Genomic DNA, 14,595 nt, shown 5'->3' with positions numbered 1-14,595 from the left:
CCGGAGGTTCAATGCCTCGTTCACAAAAGTTCTCCACTGACTTCTATCCTTAGCTAACTCATCCAGTTTCTACTTAGTATTCCAATCTCTGCGAGATCCATCTTATTATTGTCCTCCCATCTGCGCCTAGGACTTTCTAATGGTCGTTTTCCGATTGGTCCTCCAGTCAAGACTTTGAAAGCGTTTCTTCTTTCTTCCATTCTAGCTACATGACCCGCCCACCTAAGCCTCCTAGACTTGACGGCTCTAGCAATGTTGGGCAATGCATATAAATTATGAAGTTCCTCGTTATGAAGTTTCCGTCATTCCCAATTCCTGTTCCTGTTAGGTCCGAATATTCGTCTCACGATCTTGTTCTCAATTACTTTCAGTCTATGTTCTTCCCTCAGAGTAAGTGACCTTGTTTCGCAACCATACAGAACAACAGACATGATTATCATTTTGTATATTTTGAGCTTCAAATTCGTCGACAGAATTCGCGACGGCAAGATATTTTGAACCGAATAGTAACACAAATTCCCTCCTTTTAGTCGACATTTAATTTCTCCGTTAATATGATTTTCCTCTGTTACTACTGATCCCAGATATTTGAAACTATCCACTTTATCAAAAGTATTATGTAATATTTTAACGCATACATAATTTGCTGTATTCCGGTTCCTACACACTTCCATGTATTCAATTTTCTCTGTATTTACTTCCAAACCCATGTCCCTGCAAGCGTTTAATACGATCTCTGCATTTCTTTCAATTGTTCTCCTATCATCCCCTACTAAATTTACAGCATCAGCATATGCCATAAGCTGGTGAATACCGTTCAACCCTAGGCCCTGGTTGCTATCTTAGATTTTCTTTATAGCGTATTCCAGAACGAAGTTAAATAATAATGGCGACAACGCGTCTCCTTGCTTCAGGCCATTTTCGACGTGAAATATCGTGGATAAAAATTTTCCTACCCGGACTTTACTTTGGGATTCATTGAAACATATCATAATTAATCTAATTAGCTTTCTCGGTATTCCAAGTTCTGTAAGAACGTTGTATAATGTTTCTCTTCTAACCGAGACTTACGCCTTTCTAAAATAAATAAATAGTTGATGTACCGGTGTATAGTGTTCCCACTTTTTTCGAGTATTTGGTGAATAGTAAATATTTGGTCGATAGTTGATCGATTTCGCCTAAACTCGCACTGATAATCTCCAATGATTTCATCTGCGTATGGGGTCAGTGTTGCTAATAGAATATTTGAAAGGATTTTATAGGATGTTGACGGAAGAGGAATGCCTCTATAATTATTAATGTTAGTTTTGTCGCCTTTCTTGAGAATTGGAACAATGATTGTTTCTTTCTACTCTTGTGGCAATTCTTCCTTGTTCCAGATAAGGAGAATGAGCTTGTGTATCTTGTTCCACAATTTTTCGTCTCTAGCTAAAATTAACTCAGCCGGAATTTCATCTACACCCGGAGATTTGTGTTTCTTTAATTTCTTTATAGCGGTTTCTACTTCTATTCGGTTGGGTTCTGGAATATAAGGTTCTGCGGTGTGTATCTCCTTTTCTCCACGCTCACTGTTTTTTGGTTGCGTGTTAAGCAAATCGTCAAAGAAATATTTCAATCTATTTAAGATGATATCCTTATCAGTGAGAACTCTACTGTCAGATTTCTTTAAAGTATAAGCACGAGGTTGATAGCCTTTCTTAAATTCGTAGATTCCGTTATACATTTACCGGAAGTTTTTATTTTTACTATTATGTTAAAGTTTCTTAACTTTAGCTTTCAGAAAATTGCGTTTCTTTATTCTAAAAATTTTGGAAGTTTCTCGCCTGATATCTGCGAAATTATGTGTAGTCATTTCATTCGGATTTTGTAGCCAGCGTAATTTTGCCGGCTTCTCTGCTAGTTTTATGCATTCCTGGTCGAATCGTGGTTTGTCCCTACGTATTTCCGCGTGTCTGTAATATATCATTAAATAGTCAAGGTTTTGAATTTTCTAAAATAATAGTTGTAAATCATAATTAGCCTCGATTTTTCTGTTATTAAAACGAAAATAACAAGTTTTTCACCAAATTGTAATAATAATTATAATATAGTTGAAATTTAAATCATTTCAAGAAACGTTATGGCTCTCAATGACCTCTGGTGGTACTTTTTGGAATGATAATTTTGTTCAAGTGCAGCGCTACCTCGGATTGTCACATCACAGGCTGCTATCAAATAGGAAGGAAGACAATTATCTTTGTTGTCAAAATTGAATATGTTTCAACCTGATTGGCTTCCAAATTAAATTAAGTGTTGGTAGTGTATTTGATAAATTGTGAATATGCGAGTTTATTGCTGTGAAAGCTTTGGTTTATAAGTGGAATACCTACTGTAAGTAAATTATTTTCTAGAATTTCTCTTGGTAAGTTAATATGCCATTTAAAGTTGTGGTTATTTCTGTTCTGTTATCGCTGGTCGATATTTGAAAGAAAATGAGTTTTATAGTTGAGTTCTAAGTGCAATTCTGTGATCTAAATTAAATTCATTTTGTGTTAATTTTTGTATTCTCAAAATTTGGCAATTAATTATAGTGTTCGAGTTTACAGATATAAAGTTGATAATATCCGATTTAACTCTATTATTTGACTAATGTAGAGCTTAGATTACCTGGCGTGCTATGAGAGCATTTTTACTGGTAGATATTGGATTTAATAAGTTCCCACTATTGTTCAGTGAATTGAACTATACCAATATAACCATAATTTATTTTTTTAGTGGGGGAATTAAATTCTCCTTCCTTCCAGCGTGCACGTTTAAGTTGTCTTTGCGAAGGCAGGTGTGCGTGTAACCTGTTAATATCCTTCCAAAATACTTGTAGTATTAATATAATATTTTAGAAACAGGGTATACGTTACATGGCCCAATTTTTCTTTTGCTGAAATGTTTATGCTATATCTAATTTCAATTCAGGTATCCTCAACACTAGTGCACTCCGAATCTCCTAAAGCCGAGAATCTATTCGACACTATAATCTGGTATTTCTATCTTACCTGGCTCTCTTCCAATTTCTTTAAATTGAATCTCTTTGTTTCCGGACAATTAATATTACCTTTATTTAACGATAGCCACTCTCGTATTATCGCTGCTGCCAGGTAATGCACAGTGTCACAATCAGCCCCTCTAAACGATCGGACATCAATTATGCTAGATTGCCTTCTCCTATCTACTAAAACGTGATCAATTTGATTATGTGTTTTTTCGTCTGGTGATGTCCAAGTGTATTTATGGACGTTGCGATGTGGGAATTTTGTACTCTTCACGATTAGGTTTATGGATGTTGCAAAGTCCATGAGTCTAACACCGTTGTTATTACTTTCCTTATGCAGACTTTCGTTCCCTATAATCGGTTTTAAAATATCCTCTCGTCCTACCTTCACATTGAAACCCCTAATAGAATTTACATATGGTATCGCGGGAGTTGGTCAAATATCCGTACCACTTCTTCGTAAAACCTGTCTTTTATATCGTCATCCTTATCTTCAGTTGGGGCATGAACATTTAAAACAATATCACACCACCGTCCCTTAAGAGTAATAAAAGAATGTCTGTCCGTAAGAAATTCAACCTGCTTAATTGCTGGTAATATACGTTTATGAACGGAAAACCCTGTTCCTAACTGATGATTTTTATTTCCTTCCCCGTAAAAGAACGTAAAATTTCCGAAATTCACAGATCAATTTCCTTCCCATCTAACTTCCTGAACTCCTACTACGTCCATCCTATATTTCTCTAACTCTCTCGTTACGAATTTTAACGCGCCTGCCCTATAAAAACTCCTAATATTCCATGTTCCAAATCTCATGAGCATTTTCTTTTGCTGAGGTCGTGCCAATTTATCAGTACTGGTTCGAGGCTTTTGTGAATATTTCTGAACAAGTGCTTTTTTTACAGCATGAGGTTGTTAGCCATACCAAAACCCCCAAGCTGGAGAACCTCTCCTAGTCGGCTGTCCGCGACTGCTTATTCAGTATATTCGCAGCTAACCTCTGTATCTAGAGGCCTTCTCCTCGATCCGCAACCTGAGGATGCGCCATGCCGTGCTGACAGAAACCGACGTTACACGGTTTCAATACTTAAGATATACTATTTTTTTTGTATTGTGCAGTGAAAAAAAAAGAAATTAATGAAAAGTTCGTATTTTATCGTACTTTATTGGTAAATCAATGTTTATATAACTATACCTCGGACACGAGATCACGTGAAATAGTTTCCTGTGTACAATATGTAGAAGCATCCATGAACTTTAAGTTGTGAAAAGTTGAATTTTCATCACTCGATACTTTTTGTGTAATTAAAATAATTGTATGACACACTGATCTCTCTTACCGTGGTAGAGAAACATACAAAACACATTTCGAAAATTTGAAACTCTAGTATTCGAAATATTTGGAACTTTTAACAAAAAGGATTTAGTTGGTACAGTATTTATTTTTTAAAAACAATTTTTTTAATATTCGCTACGTTAAGCTAAGGGACATGTTGCAGCCCAACCTTTAAATTCCCGCGCTTATATGAAGAAAGAGCATACAGTAAGTGGAAATGTGGCAGCGCTGTTGCGCTATGCTGTAGCGTTGAGGAAGCTTGCAGCGCGAAGCCTAGTTCATAAAAATTTAATAGGAAAAACGTATTTAAGATCTCATAACCTTTCACAACATCTTAAAAATAATAATAATGTATGTATCCTCGTCGCCAAAAGTGCCTTTACATCGCCGTGACGGGTATGTGACCGCGCAGTACTCCAAGGAAGGGATGGTTGCATAAGAAATTGTGAATAATTTTGAAGAGTTTTTATTTTGACTAGGGAAATAACGTATGTATAAGGAGTAAAGGAACAGATTTAAAGCATCAGTACACTGTCATCTCTGAAAATATTCGTATTTTCAGATTTTCAGTTTATTATCTTCTATGTTCAGTTAACAACTGCTAACAATTGCTACTAGCGCATCTCACTCTTCAGGAATTTACTACGACATGTTCGCAGGACACTTTTCTAAGTCCTAAATGTATGCGTCAATAATTTCTTTCGTCTCGCTGTCCTTATTTCAGAATGGAAACTGATTACGCTGAACGTGAATATGTTTCGCTGTCGTAAAGCAAGGTCCGTAATAAATATAAATAAGGTTCTTCTTATTAACAAAAACACAGATGTATTTATTGTTTGTATAGCACAATATAATACAGTAATTAAGCAACATGATAATCCTTAACACCAGCAAGATTTTTCCAACAGGAGGGGGGAGCAAAAGGCCGATATAGAGTTTTTCGATTTATTGCGCTATATATATTAAGTTACAATTCATAACATTTGTAATCAATAGCATATATAGTCTTACTTTTTAAAATCGCCACTGTAGCCTATTAGTCAGAACATTCATCTCCAGACATGATGTAGAGAGAAGAGAAGGAAAGAGATATGATCAGTAGCGTAACTAATTTTCCTGCGCCAGGGATCGATTAATAATCGATTTACTCATACCCGCCGCCTGCCCCACGCATTTCAGCTGCTGGGTTATATATATGGTTCTATGTCAGAAGGGCAAGACGAAAGGGCGAGGACAGAAAGGCCTCAGTCAAAACAGGAACGATCAAAAGGACCCGCGACATAAGAGCTCAAAGCAAAACGGACCCACATCAAACGGGCCTTGTTAAAAGGACCCTACGTCAAATGGACCGGTGTCAAAACGGGCCCCGCTACAAAAGGGCCCCAGTCAAAAGAAACCTGCTCAAAAGGTCTCCGAAACAAAAGTGCCTGAGTTAAAACGGCCCAGCGTCAAATGGGACCGGGTCAAAAGGGCTCCGAGTTAAAAGAGCCCGGGTTAAAAGGGCAATGGTAACTGCCTTCGCGACAAAACGCCCCGAGTAAAACCGGCCCCGGGTCATAAGCTCTCTGCGCCAAAGGAGCCCTGCGCCAAAAGGGCCCGAGTCAATACAGCCACACATCAAAGGAGCCGGGTCAAAAGGGCACGGATCGAAACAACGCGTAACAAAAGAGCCCGAGTCAAAACGGACCCGAGTCTAAAGGGACTGGGTTAAAAGGTCTCCGCGACAAAAGACGGGAGTCAAATCTACCCCGCGTCAAAAGGGTCTGTCTCAAAAGTGCCCTGCGTCAAAAGAATCCGGGTTAAAAGGACCCCGACTCAAAAGGTCCTGGGTCAAAAGAATTTCGTGACAATAAGACTCGAGTAAAAAGGTTCCTGCGTCAAACGTGCCAGAGTAAAAACGCCCTCGCATTAAAAGAGCGTAGGTTAAGATGTCTGCGAGTCATCAGGGCTCGCGTAAATGAGCCCCGAGTAAAAACAGCCTGGGCCAAAAGATATCCTTGACAAAACGGCCCTGCGTCAAACGGGCCTGAGTCAAAACGGCCCCGCGTCAAAGGGTCCCGCAACAAAAGGGCCCTAGTTCAAAAAAGGCCGGGTCAAAAGGACCCGCCTCAAAAGGGACCGATCTAAACAGCCCCGCTACAAAAGAGCCCGAGTGAAAAAGATCCCGCGTCAAATAGGCCTGGGTCAAAACTCTCCGCGAAAAAAGAGCCAGAGTCAAAACGACCCCGCGTCAAAAGCTTCTTAGTCCAAAGGGCTCGAGAAAAAAAGGGCCCTGTGTCAAAAGAGTACGGGTCAAAACGACCCCGCCTCAAAAGGGCCCAGGTCAAAACAGTCCGGCGTGAAAAGGCCCGAGACAAAATTATCTCGCGTCAAGAGAGCCAGGAATAAAACGACCCATCGTCAAAAAGGTCTGCGTCAAACGGGTCCAAGAAAAGGCAGCCCCACGTCAAGAGAGCCCAGGTCATAATGTCTCAGTGTCAAAAGGGCCAGGGTAAATGACCACCGCGACAAAAGGCCCCAAGTTAAAACGGCCCCGGGTCATGAGATCTCACTGACAAAAGGGAACTGAGCCAAAAGGGCCCGAGTCAATACGGGCCCTGGTCAAAATGGCCCGGGACAAATTGGCCCTGCGACAGAAAAGGCCGGGTCATAGGAGCGGCCTCTAAAGGGCACAAGTGAAAAGGACCCCGCAACAAAAGGGCCTGAGTCAAAAGGACCGGTTTCTAAAGGGCAAGGGTCAAAAGAGCGAAGCAAGGAAAAGGCCTGAGTCAAAATGGCCCAGCGTCAAAATTGTACGGGTCAAAAGGGATAAAGTTAAAAGGCCCTGTGTCAAAAGAGCCTGGGTCGAAAGGAACTTTCCTCAAAAGGACCCGAATCAAAACGGCCCAGTGTGAAAAAGGTCTGGGTATAAGGGTATCCGCGACAAAAGGGAACGACTCAAAACGCCCCCGCGTCAAAAGGGCTCGAGTTAAAAGGGGAATGCGTAAAAAGAGCGCCGGTCAAAAGTATCTCGCCTCAAAAGGGCCCGGGTCAAATCGGAACAGCGTGAAAAAGTTCAGGTCAAAATCGTCCTGCGACAAAGAGACCGGAGTAAAAACGAGCCTTGTGTTAAGAGAGCTCTAGTCAAAAGGGCTCTATGCCAAAAGGGGCCCCGCTACAAAAATGCCCGAGTCGAAAAGGCCCGGGTCTAAAGCTCTTTGCAACAAACGTTCCCGGATCAAAACGGCTCCGCGTCAAAAGAGCTTGTGTCAAAAGTGTCCTGCTACAAAAAGACCCGAGTCAAAATGGACCTGCGTCAAACAGGCCCAAGTAAAAAAAGCTCCGCGTGAAAAGAGCCCAGGTCAATAGGGCTCGGATAAAAGAACCCCCCGACAAAAGGCCCGGGTTCAAAATATCTCTGCAACAAAAGGGCCCGAGTCAAAAGGACCTGTGTGAAAGGGTCTCCGCGACAGAAGGACCCGAGTGAAAATGGCCCCACGTCTAAAGGGCACAGGTTAAATGGGCTTGAGTTAAAAGTGCCCTGCGTCAAAAGAGCCCGGCTGAAAAGGATCCCGCGAGAAAAAACCCGAGTCAAAAGTTACTACGTCAAACGGACCCGAGAAGAAACGGCCCCGCGTTAAAAGAGCGCAAGTCAAAAAGTCTGCAGGTCAAAAGGGCCTAGCGAGAAAAGGCCCCGAGTAGAAACGGCCCCGCGTGAAATGAGCCGAGTCAAAAGACCCCGCGACAAATGGTCCCTACTTCGAAAGAGGCCGGGTCAAAAGGATGCAACTCAAAAGGGCACGGTTCAAACCAGCCCCGCTAGAAAACAGCCTGCGTCAAAATGTCTCCGCGACAAAAGTACCCGAGTCGAAACGATCCTGCGTGAAAGGGCCCGGGTCAAACAGCCCAGTGTGAAATGTCCAGGTCAAAAGTCTCCGCGAAAAAAGAGTCCAAGTCAAAATGAGCACGCGCCAAAATGGCCCGGGTCGAAAAGGCTTGAGTTAAAAGTCTCCGGGATAAAACGATCAAGCGTGAAAACGACCTGGATCAAAATGGTCCCGCGACAAAAAGAACCGAGTCAAAAGGGCACTACGTCAAACGAGCCCGAGTATAAACAGCCCCGCGTCAAGAGAGCCTAGACAAAATGAAGAAACATTCGCAATAATGTTACTTCGCCGGTTTTGAATGCTTAAGGCACCGGCTGAGAGTTACGCGGCTGAGCGAATGTAAAAAAAGAGCACAGGTCAAAAGGCCCCGCGAGAAAAGTCTCCGAGTCAAAACATCTCCGCAACAAAAGGTCCACAGTCCAACGGCCCCGCTACAAATGGATACGAGTCAAAACAGCCCACGCCAAAAGGGCTTGGTGAAAGGGCTCCGCGACAAACGGGCCCTACATTAAAAGAGGCCGGGTCCAAAGGACCCGCCTCTAAAGGACACGGGTGAAAATATCCCCGCTACTAAAACGCCAGAGTCAAAAAGGCCCCCACGTCAAAATTGCCCGGGTCAAAAGGAATCGAGTTAAAAGAGTCCTGCGTCAAAGCAGACTGGGTCGAAAGAACCCCACCTCAAAAGCGCCCGAGTCTTACGGCCCAGCATGGAAAAGGTCTGGGCGTAAGTGTTCCACGACAAAAATGCAGGAGTCAAAATGGCCCCGCGTCAAAGTTACCCGGTAAATACGGTTTCACGTGCAAAAAGCCTGAGATCAAAGTAAGAGTGAAAATCAGGTATGCACGAGGGAATAATATCCCCTTCGTAAGTTGAATTGATTGTGCAAAAGAAGGAGAAACATGTGTAGTTATTATTAACAAATAGTAAATTTGAATGCTGATATTAATTTTAATTGTTCTGCAACAATTTCTATCGCTTCTCCATCAAAGTTCGCTTGCTCTTCCGACTTTCTGAATCAAACCTTATCTATTATTGACTTTCCCCTTAGGTCTAAAATTCCATTTCCACCCCTGGATCAAAGTATAGATTGAAAAATATTCTGTGGAAAATATTAGTTTAATGTTGCTCTGAGGAAACATATGTGGATCTCTATACAGGGCATTGGGACAGCACAATAATATAGAGTTTTTCGATTTATTGCCCTATATATATTAAAAGTCATAGTTTATCATTGATAGCGTATATCCTCCTACTTTTTAAAATTGCCACAGTAGCCTATTAGTCAGAAAATACATCTCCAGACATAATGTAAAGAGAAGAGAAGGAAGGAGATATGCCCAGTGGCCTAACTAGTTTTACTGTGCCCTGGATCGATTCATTCCATTGGTGATCGATTTGCTAATACCATCCTGCCCCACACATTTCAGCTGCTGCGTTATATATATATATATATATATATATATATATATATATATATATATATATATATATAAGGTTTGTCCGGAAAGTAATAGGACTGAGTCGATTTAAAAAAATTATTGAGCCAATCGTTACAATTCTTTGAAAACTTTCAAAATAGGCTCCTTCTGTGTCGATGCAGCGCTGCCAGCGCGATTTCCAAGCGTTGAAGGCGTCACGAAAGTCATTCTCCGGAACAGCCTTGGGAGCCGCGGTGCAAGCTGCTTGGATCCCCTCTGTCGTCTCAAAATGCTTGCCTTTCATCGGGCGTTTCAGGCGAGGAATCAAAAAGAAGTCCGGGGGGCCACATCTGGGCTGTAGGGCGGCTGCGAAAGCGTTGGGTTGCCGGCCTTGGTCAGGTAGCTGTTCACAAGAAACGCGGTGTGAGCCGGAGCGTTGTCGTGGTCCAGCTTCCAGTCAGCTCCGATGTCTGGTCGAACCCGATTGACCCTTTGTTTGAGTCTCTTGAGCACTTCCACGTAAAACTTGGCGTTGACGGTTTGTCCAGGGGGAACAAATTCATATGGGACGAAGCCTCTGATGTCAAAAAAGACAATGAGCATCGTTTTCACTTTGGATTTGCTCATTCTTCTCTTTTTTGGCGAGGAGACGCCGGCGTGTGCCACTCGGAAGATTGCCTCTTTGTCTCGGGATCATACTCAAAGATCCATGATTCGTCACCTGTGATTAGTTTTTTCAAAAATTGGGGATCACTTTCACATATGTTCAAATTTTCTTGACACAATTCCACTCGTCGAAATTTCTGGTCGTCAGTGAGCACTTTTGGGACAAACTTCGCGAACACCTTGCGCTTGTTCAAATGCTCCGTCACAATTTCATGAACCACAGTTTTTGGTAAATTTAACATCTGGGCAATTAAACAAATACTTAGTCGACGGTCTGAGCTCAAAACTTCGCGCACACGAGTCACATTGTCGGTGTTCGTCGAAGTCGAAGGTTTTCCAGCACGGTCTTCATCGGCGACCTCTTCCCGGCCCTCCAAAAAGGCCTTGTGCAACCGAAACACACCACTTGCTAAAGCATCATCTGGGTAAGCCTGCTTGATCATATCAAACGTCTCTGTCGCAGATTTACCGAGTTTAACACAGAATTTAATCGCGTACCTCTGCTCTAACGAACGCTGCATTTTCGGCTTGCACCACTCACAGAAACACGTAGCGCGAAAAAGCCTGTCCTGACTCTCCGTGTGCTCGGAGACAACTGACCAGCCGATCGTTTGTTAGCTAGGAACGCCCTCTACTGGATTCAGTCAGCGCGCGCACGCTCCCAAGTACAGTCATGGCGGAATAAAATCAGTCCTATTACTTCCCGGACATACCCTGTAAATATATATATATATATATATATATATATATATATATATATATATATATATACTAACAGTATACAAAGTTATTTTTATTAAGAAATTTAAGTTTTTACTTATCTTTTTCCTAAGTTATCACTACATACTTAACTCGTAACTACTGTCGTGGGGGATCAAATTTGACCTCCGCAAACACATTTCTAGCTGTGGACAATATATATATATATATATATATATATATATATATATATGTTTCACTGAGGCTTCAGTCGTCTATTCTCAGTTGACCTTGCTAGGGGCCGCGGTGGCTCAGTGATAGAGTATTCACCTCTGGGGCATGGGGTCCTGGGTTTGATCCCAGCCCGCGCAAAGTGAACCTTGTGCTGGATAAACACTGTGTGCGTGGGTTTTCTCGGGGGTTCTCCAATTTCGTCCCACTTTCTTCATTCCACCATTTCAATCATTTCTCATTATCATTTCTCATTATCCTCCTTTAGCCTAGCCGGCATAATTGTGGGTCGTAAAACTTAACGGTTGCATTTTTTCAGTTGATCTTGATATTTCGTAGCGACTTGTTGTTCGTGTCCATGCACTTTGTTGCTTCGATAGTTTCGGACCTCTGGAGTCGAAATTTTCCCCAGGATAGTACTTGCGCTATACGTTTCCTGCATTACATTTTTTCTGTGGTTCTCTTGGGGAGTGTTACGGAGATGTGTACAGAACTCGGAACTAGCAGATTTTGCAGAAGGTGGTTTCTTGCAATTTTCTATAGAAAACTGGACGTTGCATGCTTAAATAGCCTTGTTTTTTTACCATCTTTCCAACGAACCACGAAGACTTCAGAGACGAGACTTCATGAGGAGTATTACGATGACTCTCGCTCAAGATCACCTAAAAGTAAGGGGCGAATGCGGGACAATTTCTCGCAGGCTTCGGCAGTCATTCTTACAACTAACTGATAGGAACATCAATGAAGACTGTTCGCAAACAGATTCTCCAGCTAAAAGAAGGAGATGTGCTATTTGTCCTCGAATTGATGACATAAAACGTTCTTGGATTTGTTCTAGTGCAACCGAAATGTGCATAAGGGTCAATAAAGAAAAATCACTATATGTACTGACTGTCAGTAGAAGAACAAAAGTGTCTTTATTTGTTCTGTGTCTAATGGATATGTGATTAAGACACATTTAGGGGTCGTCCAGATATTACGTAACGCGGCAAGGAGGGAAGGGGTTCAGCCTTGCGTTATGAAGAGTGATAAGGGGGAGGAGGGGCTTTAGGTCTTCGCTACGTAACAGTTTTTCTGCTGTATTTTTTTTATTTTTATTCTCAGATTTATATGCAATCTTTTAAACAAATAATTTTATTGTTTTTTCTTTTTTAGAAATTAGCTAGAATATCCGTTTTTCATACGGGGAGAATACGTTTCATTTTGGATATATAGGGCACCAAAACTGTCACCATCAACTTACGGACTCCAAAAACTATGGATTCGACACAAATATCGGTCATATTCGATCACTTTAATATATCTCCCCTTCCCCAAGTTGCATGGCCAAATTTTAATTTAAACGGCATCGAAAGTGTTACTGTTCATCTCAGCGACCCCTAACACCATGGTCTCGACTCTAATATCAGTCATTTTCGAACATTTTGTATATGTCATCCTCCACTTTACCCAAGTTGCGGGGTGAATTTGGATTTAAACTGCATCGAAAGAGTCACTGTTTATCTCAGCGACGCCGAAATTTATGCATTTGACACTAACATCGCTCATTTTCAATCATTTTTTATATATTCACCCTCCCCCAAGTTGCACCTTCAAAGTAAAATGATAAAAAAACATCCCAGGTCAAAACTTCATCTATGTTGAAAATTTGAACGAGATCGGTCGGGTGGTTAAGAGTTATTATGTTACAAACATATATATATATACGAGGGTTGGAACTTAAATAGTGGCAGCACTGCTGTGGATACACTATGCAATGAAATGTACTAGTTGCGCTGATAACGCACGTTGTTGACATATCTACCTAACTTCAGAGCAAATAGACTCGCCCGTCCCACGTCACTGGCAGGCGCACAAGCGAGGGAAGCACAAATCACTTGTGAGTAAGCGGTCTAACGTAAAGGTGTCAAATTCGCTAGTGGACAGTGGACAGTGATCCACACCTGACGATTAGTGAGCTCGTCCACGAAACCGGATTAGCGCGTAAGACTGTGCTTCGCATTCTGAAGGAACGCCTGGGCATGCGCAAAACTGCATCACGATGGGTTCCGCATGAGTTGATGGAAATGCAAAAATGGATGCGTTACGACGCTGCTCAGACGCGCTTGGAGCGGTATGAACGCGAAGGCGAGGCTTTCTTACGCCGTATCATAACACTGGATGAGACATGGGCCAGATCTTACGAGCCAACACTGAAACGCCAATCCAACGAATGGCGTCATTATGGGTCGCCGCGAAAGTCGAAAGTGCGTCAGAGCCCCAGTGTGGTGAAAGTTACGGTGTGTTATCCTAACGCATTACGTTCCTCCAGGGCAGACCTTCAATGCCCTAATCCGGTTTCGTCGGCGAGCTCACGAATCGTCAGGCGTCGATCACTGTTCACTAACGCGGCAACAACTTGCACTTCTTCTTCAGAGACGCTAGGACGACCTGCCCGATGCATGTCCGCCACAGTTTGCCGACCTTCGTTAAAGGTTTTTACCCACCGTGCCACTGTTCTGTACGCCTCTTGAAGCCCTTGATGACACTGTTGTGCTGTACGACCTCTGGCACATTCAATCTTGATCCAACTCCGTTGTTCCTGTTTCGAAAACATAGTGACACCTTTACGTTAGACCGCTCGCTCACAAGTGACTGTGCTTCCCTCGCTTGTGAGCCTGCCGGTGACGTGGGACGGGCGAGTCTACTTGCTCAGAGGTTAGGTAGGTATGTTAACAACGTGCGCTATCAGCGCCACTAGTACATTTCATTGCATAGTGTCTCCACAGCAGTGTTGCCACTATTTAAGTTCCAACCCTCGTATATATATATATATATATATATATATATATATATATATATATATATATCGATATAGATAAATAAATATTCCTATTGTTTTGGAAAATTGCGAACAATAGCCTATATAAATTGAATCATACAGAAGAGATTCGAAGACGCACTAGACACCAGCGTAAATGGTGGCGAATCCTGCATGTATTACAATACAATAAAACTCCGTTTTGTGGCTATCGCAGCATTGGATTTAGGGAACACGCTTTTCCGGAGTTAGTTGTTAGTGATCGTAACCACCGCCTGAAAATGTCCTCATGTTCCAACTAGTATTGCTATTTCTGAGAATGTTATCTGAAACCTTTGATTTGAATCATTACTCACTCTATTCTTCTAAGGTGTTTTGCATAGGAAACAGAAGAAATTCTTTTTCGTGAAATTATATTTTCCGCGATGGAACGATCCATGATTTGTAGATCAAAATAAGATATTAAAAAACCTAATTCGTCGGATATTATCTCGTACTAAATTTTTGATTTTTGAATTTGAATATTTCTGAAGAAATTAGGTTATTCACATTC

This window comes from Thermobia domestica, chromosome 5 (assembly GCF_964235325.1).
Source record: "Thermobia domestica chromosome 5, izTheDome1.hap1.1, whole genome shotgun sequence".
Classification (NCBI taxonomy): Eukaryota; Metazoa; Arthropoda; class Insecta; order Zygentoma; family Lepismatidae; genus Thermobia; species Thermobia domestica.
This window is presented reverse-complemented; position numbering follows the sequence as displayed.